Below are 20,574 nucleotides of genomic sequence, written 5' to 3' on the forward strand. Positions count from 1 at the left end.
CATATTTTGACCACATCAGAGCAACTCCTAGAAATGATGTTATATCAATGTGGCTAAAACAGGCTGGATATTTCCCAGGCTGTTCTCATACTCTGTTCGAAGCTATACCTACGAAAAGTAATGCTCCGCTGCGTAGGGAGGAGGTCGGGGTGGATGGATGGGTCATAAAATACCAGACTTTCGCCCAGGAGACCGATATGTACCCCGTGTGAAACCAGAAGTCATCATTGATTTATTCGTCACGCAACTTCTGTACTTCAGTTATGCCACTTCCGGAGTTATTTTAACCCAAACCACAATCTTTTCCAAAATCTGAGTAGTTTTTGTCACGTAACTTCTGTACTTAAGTTGCGTTACTTCTGGTGTTATTTTAACCCAAACCACTATATTTTCATAAACCTAACCAAATATTCTTGTTGACTAACAAAGTCTATCTTTTCCTAAACCTAACTAGGTAGTTTTGTTGGCTAAACCCAACTAAGTAGTTGTGTTGCCTAAACCTATCAAGTCTATCTTTTCCTAAAACTAACCAAGTAGTTTTGTTGCCTAAACCTAACCATGTTGATATTTTCCTAAACCTAAGTAGTTTTGTTGCCTAAACCTAACCAAGTCTATCTTTTCCTTAACCTAACCAAGTAGTTTTGTTGCCTAAACCTAACCATGTCGATCTTTTCCTAAACCTAAGTAGTTTTGTTGCCTAAACCTAACCAAGTCTATCTTTTCCTTAATGTAACCAAGTCTATCTCTTCCTAAACCTAACCAAGTAGTTTTGTTGCCTAAACCTAACCATGTCGATCTTTCCCTAAACCTAAGTAGTTTTGTTGCATAAACCTAACCAAGTCTATCTTTTCCTAAACCCAACTAAGTAGTTTTGTTTCCTAAACCAAGTCGTTTACGGAAGTTTATTTTGAAAAGACTGGAGCAGAACTTGATATGTGCATTACGTGTTGCTGGATATTAGTAGGAAAACGCACAAAGGAATAACTTTTTGTAAGATATAATACGAACCGTTGTATGAGAATATGTTGATGTTTTCATGCATGTTAACCCTGTGAGTTAATATCTATCTCTTTGCAGAGATCACTTGTTTGTTGCATGAGTTGGATTTGAACCTCAAAGAACTACTTCTCCTTCATTAGTCCTGAAAAGTACAGTGTGTACATGCAAGTGTACTGAGCTAAATGTGTGTTTTCATGCATCATGCTGCCTCCTCAGGTATACCATTGCAAACCCTCGTGGGCTACCTCGAAGAATGCCACTTTCAAAGCGCAGTGTGCCCAAACATGCAATACCCCTCAAACCCTGCTTCTACTGTGACTTTCTACTTCTTTTTGTAAACAGCTTCTGCCTCCTCAATGGCCATAAGCTTCCTACAATGATGAAAGAGCTTTTAGGATTTCTACAGTTTACATTTTAATTGCAAATGTTACACCTTTACCGGCTTTTAAAATAGTTGTATTAATAAGAAAATGGTTAAATCACAACCGTCAGAGCTATTTTGACCCTCTGAGATCATCATACCCATCACTGACAGAAAACGCGACAAAAATGTTAACTAAACTCCTCGCTGACATCCATAAAGATGTTTAATCTTTTCTTCGAAATGAAAAATCATCCTGCTATCAAGCTGTCCACTGCGTAGAGAAAAATCTAATGAAAATATAGTGCTACATATTGATAATGATATTCTGTATCTTTCTATCCCCACCTAATCAGAGGTGGAATACGGCGCAGAGTCTCCCCTCTCTCCTGCCGTGACAGCCACAATTCATCACAGCTTTAATTTAGTCTGTTACTGGGGTGTCGATAGGACGAACCCTCTATATCACACACAGGCACGTCCACACACACACACACTCACACACACACACACACACACAAATACAGGCAGGGTGTTGCATGTTCACACACGTCCATGCACAGCATGCACACTCTTATGACCCTTATAGCAGCTCATCTTTGTTACAAACACGTACACACACACAAATGTACGCCGTCTCTCTCACACACACACACACACACACACACACACACACACACACTAAGGCACACCACCACCCATCGTCCAGGAGAGCTATCTGTTGTGTGGTTGGCTGTGGCCCCTAGCTCAAGGCCCTTCTCCCTAGATGTATCATCAGTCATTTAAAGCAATTAAGCACTTCTCAATGAGAATAGCCCGCTCTTCCTTGAGCAAGACGGAGAGGAGCGATTCACAAAGCCATTTTCTACCAAATCCTATTAAAGGTGGGTAAGGGAGGGGGGTGAAAAAACGAGGCTGAAGACTTAAAATGGAGGGCTTTTATTTAAGGACTATGAGGTATTACAGGCCAGATTACTCCTGGCTTATGTTCCTAGTCTGGGAAATTACATTCCCACTTTTTTTTGGAGTGCCCAGGCTTTGGAGTCGAAGATGAGAATCACCTTAAGTCTCTCTTGTTTTTCACTTCTCCACTTCAATGGGTTGTTCTTGTTCTTGTTGTTGTGTTTTGCTAGAAAGATTTCTGTTTTTCCCACTTTTATTGGCACCCACTGAGCTTTTAGATGCCTCCTGGGGTGTGTTTTTAGGGCTGGGGGTTTATGTCAATTCCATCCGGTTCTTTCAAGGGAAATTACTTTTTCATTCCAAGATCTAGTCTTAATTATTGATAGCAAGGAAAAGACATGAGTGTGAATTTCATAGGATAAAACAGTTGTGCTTCAATCTCAACAGGGTTTAAAAATCATACACCATATAAACACAGCTGTGAGTCACCGTATAAATAAAAACACCAACAAAAAAAATCTTTGTTTTGATGCTATTCATTCACTGCTTCTATGACATGATGCATTTGTTTCATACTGGAAGTCCAAACTGCCTTATGTCAAATTTAAACAAACCATAACCATACTTAAATCATAAGTCATGACCCAATTGTTCTCCTATAACTTTCATCCAGTGGTAATGACAAACATGTGGTAACAAATTTTGTTCTATGAGTGGATCAAGTAGGAATAAAAAAAAAAACTGACACACCTTGACAGTGCACATTTTGCAAACATTAAATACAAACATTTTGCAGATATGCTCAATGTGCATTTAGTCGGTTATACTTTTTGAAAGTGTATCCTAGGAGGTATGATATTTCTGATGCCAAATAGTTGTATTTTCACTACAGAGACCTTAAAAGTCACCAAATCTAGCAAACAAGTACAGTATAGTTTTACAAATGTATGCATCTGGTCCCTTTTGGTGAAAAACTGCACAAAATACCACAGAGTGAAAACTGGTCAGCACACAATTGGACAGGAGAGACTTGGCCACTTAATCAAAACATCAGTGGAGTGCTTTATTGTGAAAACCCTGAAGTATGTGGGGGAATTATATGACATGGTTATTGAAGAGTTTGCTGCCATGAAGGACATGAGAATGTTTTTACTAGGTTGAGTAAAATGTTACTCTCCCTACTCTGTGGCTTTACAAGACAAAACAGTTTACTACTGCAACGTATCTGGTTCGGTTCAGATATCTTACGAAAAGTTATTCCATTTTTTGTGCGTTTTCCTACAAATATCCAGCAAGATGTGACGCACGAGCCAATTTCCACTCCAGTCTTTTCAAAACAAACTTCACTCTTCACAGGAAACATTTTAGTTAGGTTTAGGCAACACAACTACGTAGTTACGTTTAGGAAAAGATCGTGGTTTGGATTAAAATAACACTAGAAGTGGCGTAACTTAAGTACGGAAGTTACGTGACAAAAACTATTTAGTTAGGTTTAGGAAAAGATCTTGGTTTTGCTTAAAATAACTCCGAAAGTGGCGTAACTTAAATACCAAAGTTACATGACAAATAAATTAACGTTGACTTTTGATTCCACACGGGGTATGAACAACGGTCTCCTGGGCGAAAGTCTGGTATTTTTGGACCCTCCCATTCACCCCTGACCTCCTCCCAAAGCAGCCTTTTACTTTCTGGTTCACAATTATGTGGCTTACATACAAATCAATTTCATGGGATATATACGAATTACAATGCATTACATTTTTTATGTGTAGCTACGAACATTGTACAAGAACTGCCTATCTACTGATGCCATGTGATAAACATACTGAACGATGTATTAATTGTTATAGACTTACTCTAGACAATTTTGAATTTCCAAATGATTTTATATTTTGAAATTGGATTAGTTGTTCTTTCTAGCCAATGCAGGTCTCCTAGTTGCTTGTTAGAGGAGGTTCTGTATGTTAAACATGTGCAGTAGATAAGTAGGGAAAGTCATGCATGTAATACATGCATCAACACTTTTTGATGTGAACATAAACTTTTAAATGTCATTGATAAATAAATACTGTGTGGTTTCATTTCCCTTGAGCTGTACTAGTATCCCAGTAGGTGATAAGCTTTGCAAAACTGTATGTTGTATGAGTGTAAAAGTTAATTCTGTAAATGGGACACTTTCTACCATCGTAGCTTTGAAAGGGGACCTGACACACATCAGTTATCATGTGATATATATTACAGATTTCTAGATTTTGATCCATATCACAAGCTTTACTAAGATCACTGACAGCACAGAGATCCTGTTAAGTCATTATCTTCTCCCTCGATCAGCCACTGTACAACCAAAGGCTCCACTGTTGGCCTGTTTAACTCAGGGCACATTTACTGTTGGACTCGCAGCCAAGACGGCCTGTCTTCACCTTGACAAAAGAGCCGAAACTATTCAAAACATTGAAAAAGTATGCATGTAGGTATGTGAGTCACAGCATGTGTGAGACCACTGATGTATATGACTACAGACATAACGTGTGTGCAAACTTTATGTTTGCACTGCATGTGTGTGCTTACCTTTGCCAAACTGTAAAACAGGTTTGGGGTTTATTTTTGTTATGTGAAAGCAAAGCTCAGTACTGCTGAAACAGACATCTGCAAAGAATAGACCTACTCATTTGGCGCTAATCAAAACAGCCTGACTTTATTCATGTAGCTGCAGTGATCTGCAAGCCTCTGGCAAGAGCGGAGAGAAAGAAAACACAGATGTGTGCACATTACACACACACACACACATTTAAATAAAAGGTCAAATAGCTTTATCAATAACTGTGGAAAATGTGTTTTGTGAGGAGAAGGAGCAGTTGATCTGACAGTGGCCACCGCCCTGATGAATAACCGCCAGGACAATCAATAGGAAAGAGGAGTTGAGGTGGAGTGGGGGAACGTTTTGTCATCCAACGGTACACTCCAATATCTAAGCTCATCCATCAAAGGCAGCAATGGCACTCCGTCCTCCGCTTTAATTGAAAGCACACTGAAACAAGTTATTTACATGACGGGATGGATTTGAACGGGTGCGCGTCAGCTGGCAGCTTTGCTATTGTGTGCTCGCTAAATGTTTGTTTCATGAGCTGACACTCGACTGTCTCCGAACACGGTTGACTGTCAGCTAACGGCGGAAATGTAGACAAATAGTCTTGTATCAAGTGTAACACAAAGGCGAGAATCAGAAAAAGGCTGGTATTTTTATATAGGCCTGCATTTTTACATATTTTATATATTCATTGTTGGCAATCAAAAAAGCTACCTTCAAAAGAAACAGCAATGTTCATAATCCTGTCAAATAGATCATCATAAAAAAGCAATATGTATAAAAAACGAGCATAATTTGAAACCCCCAAAAAAGCTCCTCGTTGCTTAACTTCTTGTAAGAAATAAAACAACAAACCGCAGTCTTGTGGTTTAAAGGCAACTAGGCATCTTTTTTTATTGTTCCTTTTTCAAATATGTCCTCCATTTTTTTTTCTCCCTTTGGCAGCATACAGTACAGGGATTGAAATTGAGGCTGGCTGCCTTTGGTACTAAAGATGCTATAGGGTTTAATTTAATTTGAATTCACATATGGTTTAAAGGACGCCTACTGGGAATCTACTTTTGACTTTCAATGAGTTTCGGGGTTTGTGCTCCTTTGCTGCATTCGGCTTTGGATGTAAGCTCTATGAATATTACATTTTGGTGCTTTCAGTACTTAATTTCAGGGTCATCCCAATATCATATCACACTTAAATCTATGTAGCAGTGTGGAGACTGGAAATGTATCTCTGGTCAGCTTTCTCTCAGTAGTTGTACAATCAATAACTCACAGATGATTTCTTCTCCTTTGGGTCCATTCCATAAAGTGAGTATCAGGTGTGTTTTTTTGGTGGTTGCCTCAAGTGAAAGAAAGACACCTAACTATTGCTGTTAATGTGTCTCAGTTGCTACTACTTCTCATCTCGAGCAAGTACCAACTTGATTGATTTGCCAAAATACGAGTGGAAGCAAGTGGTGAAGTAATTCACAAATCCTAAATATGTCAGTATGTACAGTACAGTAGATAAGGAAGCCAACATTTTTCCCAAAATCATCCCACGATCATCCGTTTTAAAGTCACGGAAGGTCTTAAAAAGAGCGAGTGATGTACTGCTGTGTATCGTGTTTGCCCTGGCTGACCCGGTCTGAACTCCAGATGCTACTGTGTGTCACCATGTCACAACCAGAGCCAAAAAGGCCAGGGGGAGGAGAGCCTGTCTGCCTGGGAGCCAGCTAACATCTGTCGAGCATATTCACATGTGTAGCAGACATACAGAGAGACTCTTCAGACCACACTGACTGTATACGCTGCAGCGCAGAGATCCAGCGCCATAGAGACCGAAAATGTTGGAACCCAAACCGGGACTGTTTTTAGAGTTTCAGCAGGAGCAGCCAAGGCCAGACGGGCTAAGCCAACACTTATTCACACTATGAGAAACCCAATTTCCCCCCAAAAGCAAAAATGATTTTTTACTTTAATCTTGGTGCCATAAATATGATTTGCCAACTGGTTTATATACAATATTCAAGCAAATGACTTGTTCTTACCATTTAGTGCTGTGAACATGTTCAGCTGGCCCTGGCCCTGGCAAATTACCCGTGGCCCTATTATGAGAAAGTGCCGATTGGGATAGCTTACAGAGGGGCCAGGCTTGCTTATTAGCAGGGGGTCCAGGGGGAAAAAGTCATATTTTGACTTTTCTTTCTTTCCTTTTGTGCTTCCAAACCAATAAAATAAAGCACGGGTTGAAATATTCCACAGCTTTGGCTCTTTGGAAGTTATAGCAGTTATAGATAAAACAGATGCTTCTGGCAAATGTAAAGGGTGAAATTTACATCCACTTTATTCCAAAATGTTCTAAATACTCTTTCCGGTTATTGTCTGTATCCAGGCTGGGTCCCGGACGACGGAGGAGGGACTGGGAATGTACTGGGAAACCACAGCGGAGCGGGCCAGCCAAGTTCAACAGGGAGTTCAAGGCTAAATCAATGCATATTTCCCTTTTAGTGGTGACGAGGCTGGCCAAATGCACACTCCACGCAGGATCTCAGCCTAAATTAAATAGTGATTGGAAGAGTCTCGTCCATTGGTGGGTATGAGTTTCACAAAAGATAATTTCCCTGCTTTTCCATCCCACAAATTCATATGGTTGAATTTCTTCTGCCTGCCCAAATTCATTGTCAAACTTATTAGCAGGGTATGGCTCTGAGCCACTGTTTGTTTAAGGCCGCTGCACTCGAAGGCCTTTGCAGACTACATGAGGGAACCTTGGCCAGCTCTTCTAAATGTGTTTTTGCTGAAGTGTCCAGATATATTTTCTCTACGGTCAGAGCTCTGAAGCAGCCTTGGCTCGCTCCGGCTCCGTACATGTGTTAATGCTGAAGAGGTTCGGTTATTTTAGCAGCACATTTGATAGCATGTTGACATGTGTGATATTCTGGCCAAAGCCCGCGTCTCCGTAGGCCAATGTGCATTGTTCTGGTTTTAGTTGCCGCTGGGGTTCGCAGAGTGTTTAACATGCTGTCTAATCAGTACTGCATCATCTTTAGATATGACAGCCGTTGTCTGTACACATTCAGTACTTGAAAAGTAAATAACTGCTTTTATGGGCGTGGAGTAGTTATTCACATGGAGAAAAATAATATCGGTGATTGAGTAAGGAGGAATTCAGACAGTTGATAAATGAGAACCAATGTTTTGGAGGTTATTTGCCCTCATCATTGAAACACATCTGCCCGGCCTGAGGGTTTGTGGGGTAAATGAGCCTTGACGATTATTTTCATAAAAAGCAATAAAGACCGGTAATTATAAAAATGCCAATAAGAATTCATCTTTCAAAAATCTATAAAGCTATTAAGTCCGTAATTAAAAAGATGAGCGGCTAAGTCTGAGAAAATTGCATTTTCCTGCACAAGCGACTGTGAAGCCTCGTCTCGTGTTTGTTTTGCAAATTCTTCAACAAAAACATTAACTTTGAAATATTAATCCGATCTATGGTATTGATAGGAATCTCCCATTAAAAGGCAGAGGCTTGTACTTCATACACATACGCTTCATTAGCTACACCTCGGCTGCAGATCCAAAGGGTCATTAAGCCTCCATCTTGACAATTACACATACAGAAACACACATATATATATATATATATATATATATACACCCACCGCCACACAGTAAGGCAGATAAAGTGGCCACTGTCCCTTCCAACTGGCTAAATGTGACAAAATATGTTATTATAAATTACAGGTTTATTAAAATGATTAAATATATACAGTATGTCCATAGTTAACCGTGTTTATCTGTTCAAAATGTACCTTAAAGGGAGATTTGTCAAGTATTTAATACTCTTATCAACATGGGAGTGGTCAGATATTCTTCTTTATGCAAACGTATGTATATATTTATTATTGAAAATCAATTAACAACACAAAACAATGACAAAATATTGTCCAGAAACCCTCACAGGTACTGCATTTAGCATAAAAAATATGCACAAATCCTAACATGGCAAACTCAAGCCCAACAGGCAACAACAGCTGTCAGTGTGTCAGTATGCTGACTTGACTATGACTTGCCCCAAACTGCATGCGATTATCATAAAGTGGGCATGTCTGTAAAGTTTAGATTCGTGGGTACCCATAGAACCCATTTTCATTCATATATTTTGAGGTCAGAGGTCAAGGGACCCCTTTGAAAATGGCCATTCTAGTTTGTCCTGGCCAGAAGTAGTATGACACGGTTGGTACCAATGGATTCCTTAGGTTTTCTAGGTTCATACGATACCAGTACGTTCACTTTAGCTTTAAAACTGAGCCCGCAACAACCTCCAAAATATCGAATAGTGACCGGCCCGTCGGATTGTTAAGAGGTTAATTAAAAATCGCAAGTTGCACTAATGCGTTAAAGAAATTAGTGGTGTTAAAACGAACGACTTCCGCTCAACGTTATTATTGCGTTAACTTTGACAGCCCTAATACACACCCACAAACACACACACACACACACACACACACACACACACACACACACACACACACACACACACACACACACACACACACACACACACACACACACACACACACACACACACACACACACACACACACACACACACAACCATTTCGCATCAAAGAACCCATAAAATAGCGTGCCTATCATAACTACAGCCATCGGGCTTTGTCGAGATGCTGTAATTGTTTTTGTCAATAAGTGATAAACCGGTCGACCTCCAGCTTCTCTGTGTTACTGTCTCGGTGATTACTTACAAGATTGCCATGTTCTCAGTTTAATAAACAGCACATCATAATGAATTGGCTTTACTGGAGGTACAAGAATTCTTACAAGGCCAGATTTGAATTATAAATGTTTACTCCTCGTTTTTCCAGGCCTCTGAAGCATTCCGATGTTCACCACTCATCTCGAACCGCTACACAACGTCTTGTTTGCGCCGACCGTGTGTTTGTGTGTATGTACATCTCACTCTCATCCTAATGTTTTGATCTGGTGTGTGTGTGCGTGTTCACAGTGGACATTAGGCCATCTCTCAAACCAGTAATGGGCTTTGATTCCCCAGGGTTGCAGTGAGATGGCCACTTCTTACATTAGCCAGTCAGGTATGACAGCGCCACGGCTTGCTTTCCCCTCGGCTAGCCTGGATAAATAATAAATGAAAGTGGTATTTCAGTCCTCCAAATCATCCGCAGGGTCAAGACTCCCTTCTCGCAGTGAACTTTGTAAGATGCGCCGAAGCGCAGCGAGATGCTAAAGGTTAGCGTCTCGGACAAGACAATCGTGCATTCGGCCTGCAAGCACAAGTAGTTTATAAACATCCACCACAATATCCACCCCCCTAGTTGTTGGCGAGGAGCTTCTTTTCCCGCTCCCAGTCTCTTCCCTCTACCTATGTAGGGGAACGGGGAGACATACGAGGAGGAAAAGTTAGCATTCTCACAGAGCATACATCTTCTGCTAAGCTGGCATTTTGTATTGATTTTTCCCGAAGCCTGTGATTTTGAAAGCTTGTAACAGAAGATGAGGTAAATATCATTTTATTTGCTCAAATGGTTTCAGATTGGATTGGATTGAGATGAAAGTGGTGGAGACAAGCAAATCTAGATGCGAAAGCAGCAATTTCACATAATTGTCTTCAGACCTGGTGCCAGAATATGTTACCGTTGTTCTAAAACTGTCAAGTGAAAGACCTAGAAATGGACTGGAGTAAGTGAAGGCACTTATTCCACAAGTCTCTGACATGTTTTACCCTGCGCTGACACTTTTTTTTTCACTGTGATGCGGTTACATTTATCCCTGTGTGAAGAGCTCTCTTACTTCAGCTTAAAGTATCAGTTACTCCGATGCAAATTACATCCTTGACACTCACAAAGACTATGTCACTTCTGGGCTGTAGTGGACTCGGAAGGCAGAAATGTCAATACAACTTCAGACGTCAGATTAGCATCAGATCAGTTTACATCTGGAAGGAATAAAACACAAAAACTCCCACAGCCTCTCAGCTCTCCGCTGTATTTACATTTATTCTTCATAAAACAAATCATCTATTGATTCCCGTTCTTTACCTCAGCAAAACTGACTTCAAAGTGGCAACGTCTCACAAATCTCCCCGTGAGCAAGCAAGTTGCGGAGCTGAGTTAATAACCACTGTTTATAACGCCGTCCCAGGCAGCCATTCGGGTTCATTTTTCTATTTACCCTGGAAGGTGAAGTTAACCTTCTTCAGCTCATTGTAGCCAGAGGAGAATGGCAGAGATTAGTGTATTGGTCATAGTGATGTGACTGTGCATAAAGTACATGCCGAGACCCAACAGCATGGACAAATACAGCTATTCCTTACAAAGCAGCTGCAATTGGACTTGGGGCTCACGACCTCTTATTATTAGAGCTGTCAAACAATTACAATATTTAATTGTGATTAATTGGATGATTGATAATTAATCACACATTTTTTTTATCTGTTCAAAATCTACCTTAAAGGGAGATGTGTGAAGTATTTAATACTTAGTTGGACAAATATGCTTGCTTTATGCAAATGTGTGTATACATTTATCACTGGAAAACAATTACCAACACAAAACAATGACAAAATTGTCATCACATGGCAAACTCAAGCCCAACAGGCAACAACAGCTGTCAGTGTGTCAGTGTGCTGACTTGACTATGACTTGCCCCAAACTGTATGTGATTATCATAAAGTGGGCATGTCTGTAAAGGGGAGACTTGTGGGTACCCATAGAACCCATTTTCATTCACATATCTTGAGGTCAGAGGTCAAGGGACCCCTTTGAAAATGGCCATGCCAGTTTTTCCTCGCCAAAAATTAGCGCAAATTTGGAGCCCCATTTATTATATGAACTATTAACCTCTTAACAATCCTATGGTTGCTATTCTGTCTTTCAGAAGGCGTTGAAGCGAGAGTGAAGATCCTGGTATCATATGTAACTAGAAAACCTAAGGAATCGATTGGTACCATGTCATAATGGTGCTAAAAAACACTCCAAAGTTACGCCAATTTTGGCAAGGAAAAACTGGCATGGCCATTTTTTCAAATGGGTTCCTTGACCTCTGACCTCAAGATATGTGAATGAACACTCTGAGATCAACAGAGTGAAAACGGTATGTAATTAGATAAAACAGTTGACAAAGTGCATAATTTGCAGTTGAAAAAAGGTAATAAATTGCAATATATCGCAATATATCTTCTAAGCATATCGCAAAATGTTTAAAATCTCAATAAGATTGTATCGTGACTTAAGTATCGTGATAATATCGTATCGTGGGGCCTCTGGTGATTCGCACCCATATTGCAATGTATATACCGAAGCACTTGACTAAATACGTTTTGTCCAATAAAATGAGTGGATAACTTCTGCTCTCTTCCTGCCTGTTGGCGTATTTCCCAACAGTAGCACCCATCTGTTCCAGAGTTTTCCTTTTCTGTCTTCATCCATTCATCCATCCTTCTATCCATCCATCCTTCCATCCATCCTTCCATTCATCTATCCATCAATCAAGGGGGCTACTTAAGCCAGAAACTCATCAGAACAAAGCAATCAGCCTTGTGTGTCAGTCCTCTTTTCATTAGAGGCACATACAAAACACAGTGTGCGCTCTGTGTGTGCGTGTGTGTGTACGTGCATGTGTGACTGCTTATTAGCCGAGGTCAGCTAATTATTTGGCCAGGCTAATGAAGGTCAGTGTGCTTGTCTGTCTCCATGCTGATGGCCTGTACCTGATTGAGATAAGTACTCCTCTTCAACCTTCCTGTCGTCTGTCGTCTTGATTAAGAGGCCGTATGGAATTAACTGCACACCTTTCCTTAACCTGTCTTTTACCCGCCTATATAAGTATACATTATTGTATTTTCCTTTGCATTCAACACCACAATTTCTCCGTTGTATGGCTATTGTAACTGTTGAAAGCTCACACTGTTAGACTGTCTAGTCAGTAAATACATGTTCCATGGAGATATTCACATTAGTTGTGAAATGTTGTAGAACTTTCCCTTCCATGCAGACTTCTGTACACTAAATGAAGTTTACCACTACTAGATTTCCAGTTTTGTACACAAGTAGGCATACTTTCTTGTCACTCATGAAATTAAGTACAGTACATTGTCATCAACGTTCAATGGAGAGATCTAAAAACGCATGGTCTGCAATTATCTATAATGGAAAAGAACTCCGATGCCAACGGTATTGTTCATATATATACAGGCTTGTCACAATAGAAAATGTGTGCACAGAATGGTGCTATTATCATGATGGATGGGCCAAACCAAATTAGGCAGATTTGATAATAACGGTTAAATTACATATCCACTTACCTGGATGCTTAATGAACTGAAAGTGACATTGTCTATTATTCTTGTATCGTGCATGATTAGCACTCTGCATGAATATGTCGAGGCTGCCTTTAGCTGTCGCTCACTCTAAATCACATGCAGGACTCTATGCTATTGTGAGTGTGAGGGACTGGGTTATTGTAATAGAAACAGAGGAGATCTTGACTGTCAGTGCCAGCCATTTAGACAAGGACAATTGTAATTGGAAAGTTTGATTCCAGAATTAGATATAGTGTTCATCATGTAGAGAAAAAAAGGGCAAACCCCTTCTTATAGCTAACATGTAGTAAAACCATTTGGAAATTACATATATTTGTAGCTACTTTGTCATTACAGTGGCAGTAGGCAGAATGTTTTTGTCATCATTGGGCAAAAACTCCATAATTTCATTGGAGTTTCATTTCATTCATTTCAGCATATTGTAATTCAAGTGTTCTGAGAGAAAACTAGACTTCTGCACCTCCTCATGACTCTGTTTTCAGGCTTAAAATAATCTACTTTGACTCTAAAATTGACTTTGGCCAATCACAGGTAATTTCAGAGAGCGAGCGTTCCTATTCTGAAAACATTTTATGCGAGAAATAGGCATTACAGCAACAGAATATTGATTCATATTTGATCAGCGCTGCCTAGTTTGACCGTTTGATCGGAGTTTGCGAGTGATTGACAGCTGCTCGGAGACGGCAGACTCCAGCTCGGCTCTGATTGGTTGTTTTCCTCCGGTCTGTGAAATCTTGCAGATGCCATTAGGAGCACCGGAGGACAAAGAGAGACATGATTTGTTTCAGGTTACCTGTCCCATGCACTGCCGTCAGGATATAGGGACCGTTTTATAAAAAAAACTTTTTTTAAAATCATATTTGTTCCAATTCTACCCACTGCTGCTTTAAGTACCATCTTTTTATAAATTACATAATGATGTGAATTATTGTGTTTTTCAGATGAAACACATCAAATTTAGTCATACCTCTGTTTAAACAGTATGTCAATAAACAACATGTGGATCCATGCAGAGAACCAAATATGTCCTTATAAGCTTTGATCACACGGCAGCTACAAGTGTAACTGATATTGATTTTGATGTGAAATTCATTGAATTGTGTTGCATTAAAATTCTGAAATGGAAAACTGCTGTATCATGCTCTTTTTCAAGAGTCACAATAAAGATGAACATTTGGATTTTCTGTTGCCTAGTGGAAACCTTGTAACTGTCTTTTTTTTGTATACAATGAACATGAGAAATAACCTAAGATTTTCTTGTATCATTATTATTTTTTTAGAGTGGTTTTCCTACGAGAGAAATGCAGCCATATAGAATTCCTAATTTAGAAAGTCAGTTTCAAAATTCTCTGCTTTTCTAATAAGGAATTCTTCCAAAAGAAATGTCTCCTCCATCAGTCGTAGTCCCTCTCTGGCTACCTCTGCAAGCCCCAGTTCCTAGGCCCCAGCATCTCTAACAAGCAGCGGATACAGCGCTGGATTACTGTAGGCGTTAAATCAATAGCTGCTGGTCTCCCAGGCACAGCTATAGATTATGAATCAGTGTTGGTGAACAGAGCGCCATGGTGGCGAAAGAGAGTAGGGAGACGGAGGGAGAAGTGAGAGAGAGGAAGAGGGAAAAATACTGAATCGTTGCGTCAAAATGACGCACAGAGTTGTCGTTAAATATACTGGCTTTGAAGAAAAGACAATTTGTACTTTGAAATCTAGAAAAATGTATTAGTTATTTACATATTTACTAGTAAAATAAATAATTCAAATGTATGGATTGATTTGTCTCTGTAGACACAAAAATAGAACTGAAGCACAATGTAAGGCAAATCAGGAATTTGAATAATGGTGTGAAAATAAACAGCATTTTAAGTAAAACTAATTGATTTGGCCACTGATATATATACATATATAGACTTTTTCAGTGCCTGTAGCATTCTCTACAAATTAAGAACAACAGCAACAATAATTTGTAATTTCACACAGAACTACGGGAGATGTGAGGTTTTCAGCAGAGCCCTGCCAATATCTATATAACTGATCTATGGCAACAAAGCCCATTAACCTGTGTTGAACCTTTGGTAATCTCTGCAGTGAGCTCCACTGTTTCCAGCCCTCGGTTTAATTCAAGGCCCTCTGAGTCCTGTTTACAGATGCTATCTAAGTGGCTTGATTCAACTGCCAATGAATATTGGCATGTGTCTACACCCCATAGACCCTGCTATTAGGGGTGGAGACCACAGGGTTAGCCAAACACAAACTGAACATGACATCTCCCTCGCCTCTGCGAGTCCGACACACACACACACACACACACACACGCACACGCACACACCTGCATGTCCAAAGTCATGTATGTACAAAAAGTGAAAAGAAAACCCGGTCTTTCATGCATAACCTAGATTCTCGCAAAGCACATATTTAAGAGCTCAAAAGTCATACAAACACATGTGCCCACGCGCAAACACATGCGAACAAACACCACACACACACACACACACACACACACACACACTCTGCAACCTTGCTATAGGGCGGGTTGCTAGACCCATACTGCCCCCTGGCTCGCCTCACCTCTCTCTGTTTGTCGAGCAGCGCAGACGCCTGAGGAATAACTTGTCTCCCACCACAGATTCAGGGTCAGATTACCCTGGACCAGCTCCCTAACCTTAACCATTAGGAGGATAAGAAAATATCTGTTCTAGGATCAGTGGCCGGGGGGCTGGAGATGATATTAAGGAGCTGTCAGAGGTGACTGAGTTCAGGGTCGGGCCCTCGGGAGCCGTGAGGTGGGAATAGGGTCGACCCAGGCTACCGTATCGCAGAGACGGAGTGAGGAAGTGAGCGCTGCGTACGCCTCTTTAGCACCAACACTGAACTAATTAAAATTAAAAAAAAACTTACCTAATTCTTTTGGCTTAGCCACAGAAGAAAGGGCCACAGTGGAGTTAACCATCCTGACTTTAGGAGCCAAATGGTAATGACAAGTTAGTTAAGGTATTAAAGTCATTACAATATAACTAATTACCCATTATCGTAAGCTGGTAATTATACGTCAAGATGTTTAAATAGGTTAGGTAAAGTATTGCATTGTAATGCAAAGCAATTATAAAACACACAGTGGGTTGATAAGTGTTCTCTGTATGGATAATTGTAGAGCAGACACGGTGTTAACTGTTACTTGCAGAGACTGGTAGCCACGAGCCGCCAGCTGCGTCTGAATGACTGACTCTGGGAAGGGGCTGTTGCTCTCGTATGGAGCTGTCAAGGTCAGCGGGGACACACACGCATACATGCACATGCACACACACACACACACGGGGTACCAGAATGATTAATCTGTCAATCAATGCTCCCATTTCCTGCAGTGAGCCCTCCTCTTTTCCCTGCAAGGTTCCTGTGAACAGCAACGAGAGCTTGAACGAGAGAAGATTGGTATGTGTGTGTGTGTGCGTTACCTTTTTTTTCATCACGCGTGTATTTGATTTGTGCAATCAGAGCCTATTCACAACATTTTGCACACCGCACCAGTGTAGCACAGCTGAAATGCAGAACATTACGTCGCGGCATCCAATCTCCTTATTCTACATCTCCGCAATACACCGCGGCGGGTTTTTCATGGCATGTCCATTTCGCTGCATGCTGGTGCGGTGATGGGGATGGCTGTCGAAAAGAGAGGCCCTGACTAGTGAAGCCATTAGGTTGAAATGGAGTCACAAAAGATGCACAAAGCGCAGTAGGGGATATTGTGGCAGACGTACGCGTGTTGCACTTGTGGCTAGACTGGCTGTCGTGCTGTGTTTAAATGGCTTGTCAAATCCAAAAACTCCAGTAGCAGTGATGGCGGATGCGAGCGCTACATGTGTGCAGTTGTGTCGTCATCAAATGTAATTCAATTTCCAACATACGGTACGCAACACTGCACAACAGTATAATACATCTGAATCCACAACCCAAAATATGTTGAATTATCAAATAGAGATACTTTACAATTCTGTGGTCAAAAAGAGACACAAATAAATGAACTTGGACGTGAACATTTAATCATATTTGTACATCTGATGTTCAACAATTTTGCCAATTAATTTCAATCACATGCATATTTGATTTTGCTCCGAGCTATGATGCGAAATTGGCTGATGAGATGAGAAAAAATTATTTTGCCGATTTTGTTTACTGTATGTAAAAATATCCAATTATTAATTTCCATAAAAATGATTTTATTTATTTCCCCCCTTTAAGAGGATGCTTAGTTTGATAATGAACTATCACGGTTGACATTTTTCCAATTTATATTCGGTCATTAGCTGAGCATACTAATACGCTAAGTCAATATCATTATACTTGTAGCATTCGGATTTAATGAAGACCGCACGAGCACATACGTGTAATTAACTGGTGCGTTGAGAATGTACTTTTCAATTTCATTAATTTTTTCTCGCAAATGGATATTTGGACTTATTAACAAACACGATATGATGATGGTCATTTCGCAGCATTAAAGTCATCTTCCGTTATTTATTTTATTAGTGTGATTTTAATGTTACAGCACATTAATTCAGAGTTTCAATTTACAGCCGTCTCTTGTAAACCAGCAACGTTCTGCTACTACTACTGCTCCTACAGTACCACAATACCATGGAGAGTCCCAGTCTTCTGATACCAATCACGCTGATTTAAGTTTCATGTGTAGTCTTAGTGTAATCCATCCTGTTTCATGCGGCTGTCTTTCTAAAGGTGCTGTAAGAACATGGTGTTCGGTGATTGCTCGTATCGCTACCATCTCTAACTAATCACCTTTTCTCTCCCTTCCTCATGCTCCCCCGTTTACTCCTCCACTTTCGCTTCGTTCTCCCCCATCACTTCATCTTCTCGACCGCCCACTGCCTCGCCAGGCGCTAATGGCGGACGACCGGTCCGGTTGAGAAGGGAAAAGTTGGAGAATCAGGCACAGAGCCATTAACGCTTTATTGTGGGGAGCTAAAAGAGTTAGCCTTATTCCACTGGATCCAATCCGTGTCAATCACATTCGGGAAAATTGGATTCCTGAATAAGGAAATCCCATGAGGAGGAGGAGGGGGGTTAGGGCTGTCCATCTGGATCAGGAGAAGACACTTCTTCTTCAACCTCTCTCCTCTTCCGTCTTTCTGAGGCGCTGCGCGTGGCGAGGTTCTGTTCTCACTTTAGTGAACCAATAGGGCCATAATAAGTATTGATTAAGCTATTAGCCAACATTACCCAGGCACTGGAAGAGACTGTGTTTAGAATCAGCACCTCAGGAGTCTGTCACACACACGCATCTCACACACGCATGCAGTTTTAAGAAGCTGATTGGGAGCGCTGCCGGGTTAGTTAGTCAGTTAGTTAGGCGACTAAACTACTATTCTCTCATCCATTTCCCCCTCCGTCTCCCTCTGCCCATCTCCTATACCTCTCTATCTGGCTCTGTAACTGAACTCCAATCAAGTGAGTCCAGAATACATGGTGTTCCAATGAGATGGGTGTGAGTACAGCGCGCGCACACACACACACACGCACGTGAACGTGAGGAATCAGATAAAAGAGGCTTGATTACAAAGGACAAGGTCATAGTGAGGGGTGACACAGGTTGGAGCCAAGCTATCAGAGTCAAGCATCACGCAAACACCTACAAGTGCGTACACACACACACACACACTCACACACATTCACGGTTTCAACAAGGAAACAGAAAAGAGTGCAGGGAGCTTTTGAATAAAGATCCAGTCACAATCCTAAAAACTGTGTGTGTGTGTGTGAGGTGGACGGAGCCATTTCATTGTGCAGCTCTAATCACTCAACTGTGTTACACTTCAACAGAAAAAATAGAACGATAGAGAGACGGACAAGCGTTAGATTTAGCCGCCACCTTAAACTCAACACCACCATGTTTTGAATATCTTTTCCAAGAAGTCGCCTGATTGAGTGATTTCCAATACACTGTCAGGACAAATTACCTCCACTTAATAAGATCCTTGGTGGAAGCTGAGGACGGTCCTCTCGGAGAGAGAGAGAGAGAGAGGGGGTGAGAGGAAACGACAAGTATTAATTTGGGATTTTTCACAAACTGACACTCTAGTCTCCATCCTCAGGCCCCGGGGCTGTGTCACTTCTCACCCATGCTCACACAAACACACACACCCCCTCAGTCTCTCTCCGTCGCTCCCCCCATCCCCATCCCCATCCCCTCCGTTCCTCCCTCCTCCTTCCTCCTGATCATGGAAGAAATTCAGTGGCGTAGCAATTACCTAAGTCTTTTATCAGTCATTTCAAAGGAGGAAAATTAGAGCAATTGTGTCAGGATGGTCATATGGGCAGAAATTGCACACTTATTGGGTGCACTTACGCCTGTGACTCCACTGCCTGCACTGATGGAGCCCATTGTTAGGGGATGGTGCCTTCGAGGCCGCTGATTGGGGCTGAGAGCAGATGCAACCCCCCCCCACACACACACACACACACACTCTGCACCCCTCAAAAGTCCCCCCAACCCCCAAAAACCACCAAGCTTTTGTCTTGATTCTGCAGCCCCCCTCCTTAATTGAATATAAATTACAGCATTGCTTTGGTTTACGCCGGCTATCATCCAAGTTAAGACCGAACCGCCGTCTTCTTTGACGGATAATTAATTTGACCCAACTCCACTTGTCCCCCCTTCAACCCCCTCCTCATCCACTTCCTGCTCAGCTCTTCTTCTTCATCCTGGAGCGGTTTGGATTGGTGATGATTTTAGTTGTATTTTGAAAATACACTATTGATTTGCCTCACAGTATATCATTGATGAGTAACGTAGAAAGGGTTTGATTTGTAATAGTTTCTTTCTAACAATGAGGAGCTTCTGTGGCTGTAGTGAAATGCCATAATCGAACGACAGGAAATGCAGACATTTCGCATTTTCTATTAAGTAAGAACAAATAGAGTATGTTAAGAAAATAAAGCAATAACACATATTTTTATTAGGGGTGGGGAAAAAAATCGATTCACCTATGTATCACGATTTTTATTCACAATTTTGAAATGGATTTTTTAATGCCAGAAATGATATATTTGCTTAATTTGAGTCTATACGGAGGTAGAAGGAAGATACCGCTTTTATTGTTGTAGTCTGAGTAACGTGACTTCATATACATTCCATATCCTTCAACCAAAACAAACCAAACCAAAACGAGAAACTAGTAAACGGCAGATGGTCCGCGTAGATACGACCTGCTCCCTCAAATTTTAAATCCAAAATGGTAAACACTACACATACAGTAAAGTATGGAAACACTTTCGGTTTCACACATTGACAAAAAATGCAGAGCTAGACATCATGGCTAAAGCTGCATGCTAACTCTGTCACGTACAGGAAACGTTATCGTATTGCTGTAATGT

This window comes from Sebastes fasciatus, chromosome 21 (assembly GCF_043250625.1).
Source record: "Sebastes fasciatus isolate fSebFas1 chromosome 21, fSebFas1.pri, whole genome shotgun sequence".
In the NCBI taxonomy this organism is placed as follows: domain Eukaryota; kingdom Metazoa; phylum Chordata; class Actinopteri; order Perciformes; family Sebastidae; genus Sebastes; species Sebastes fasciatus.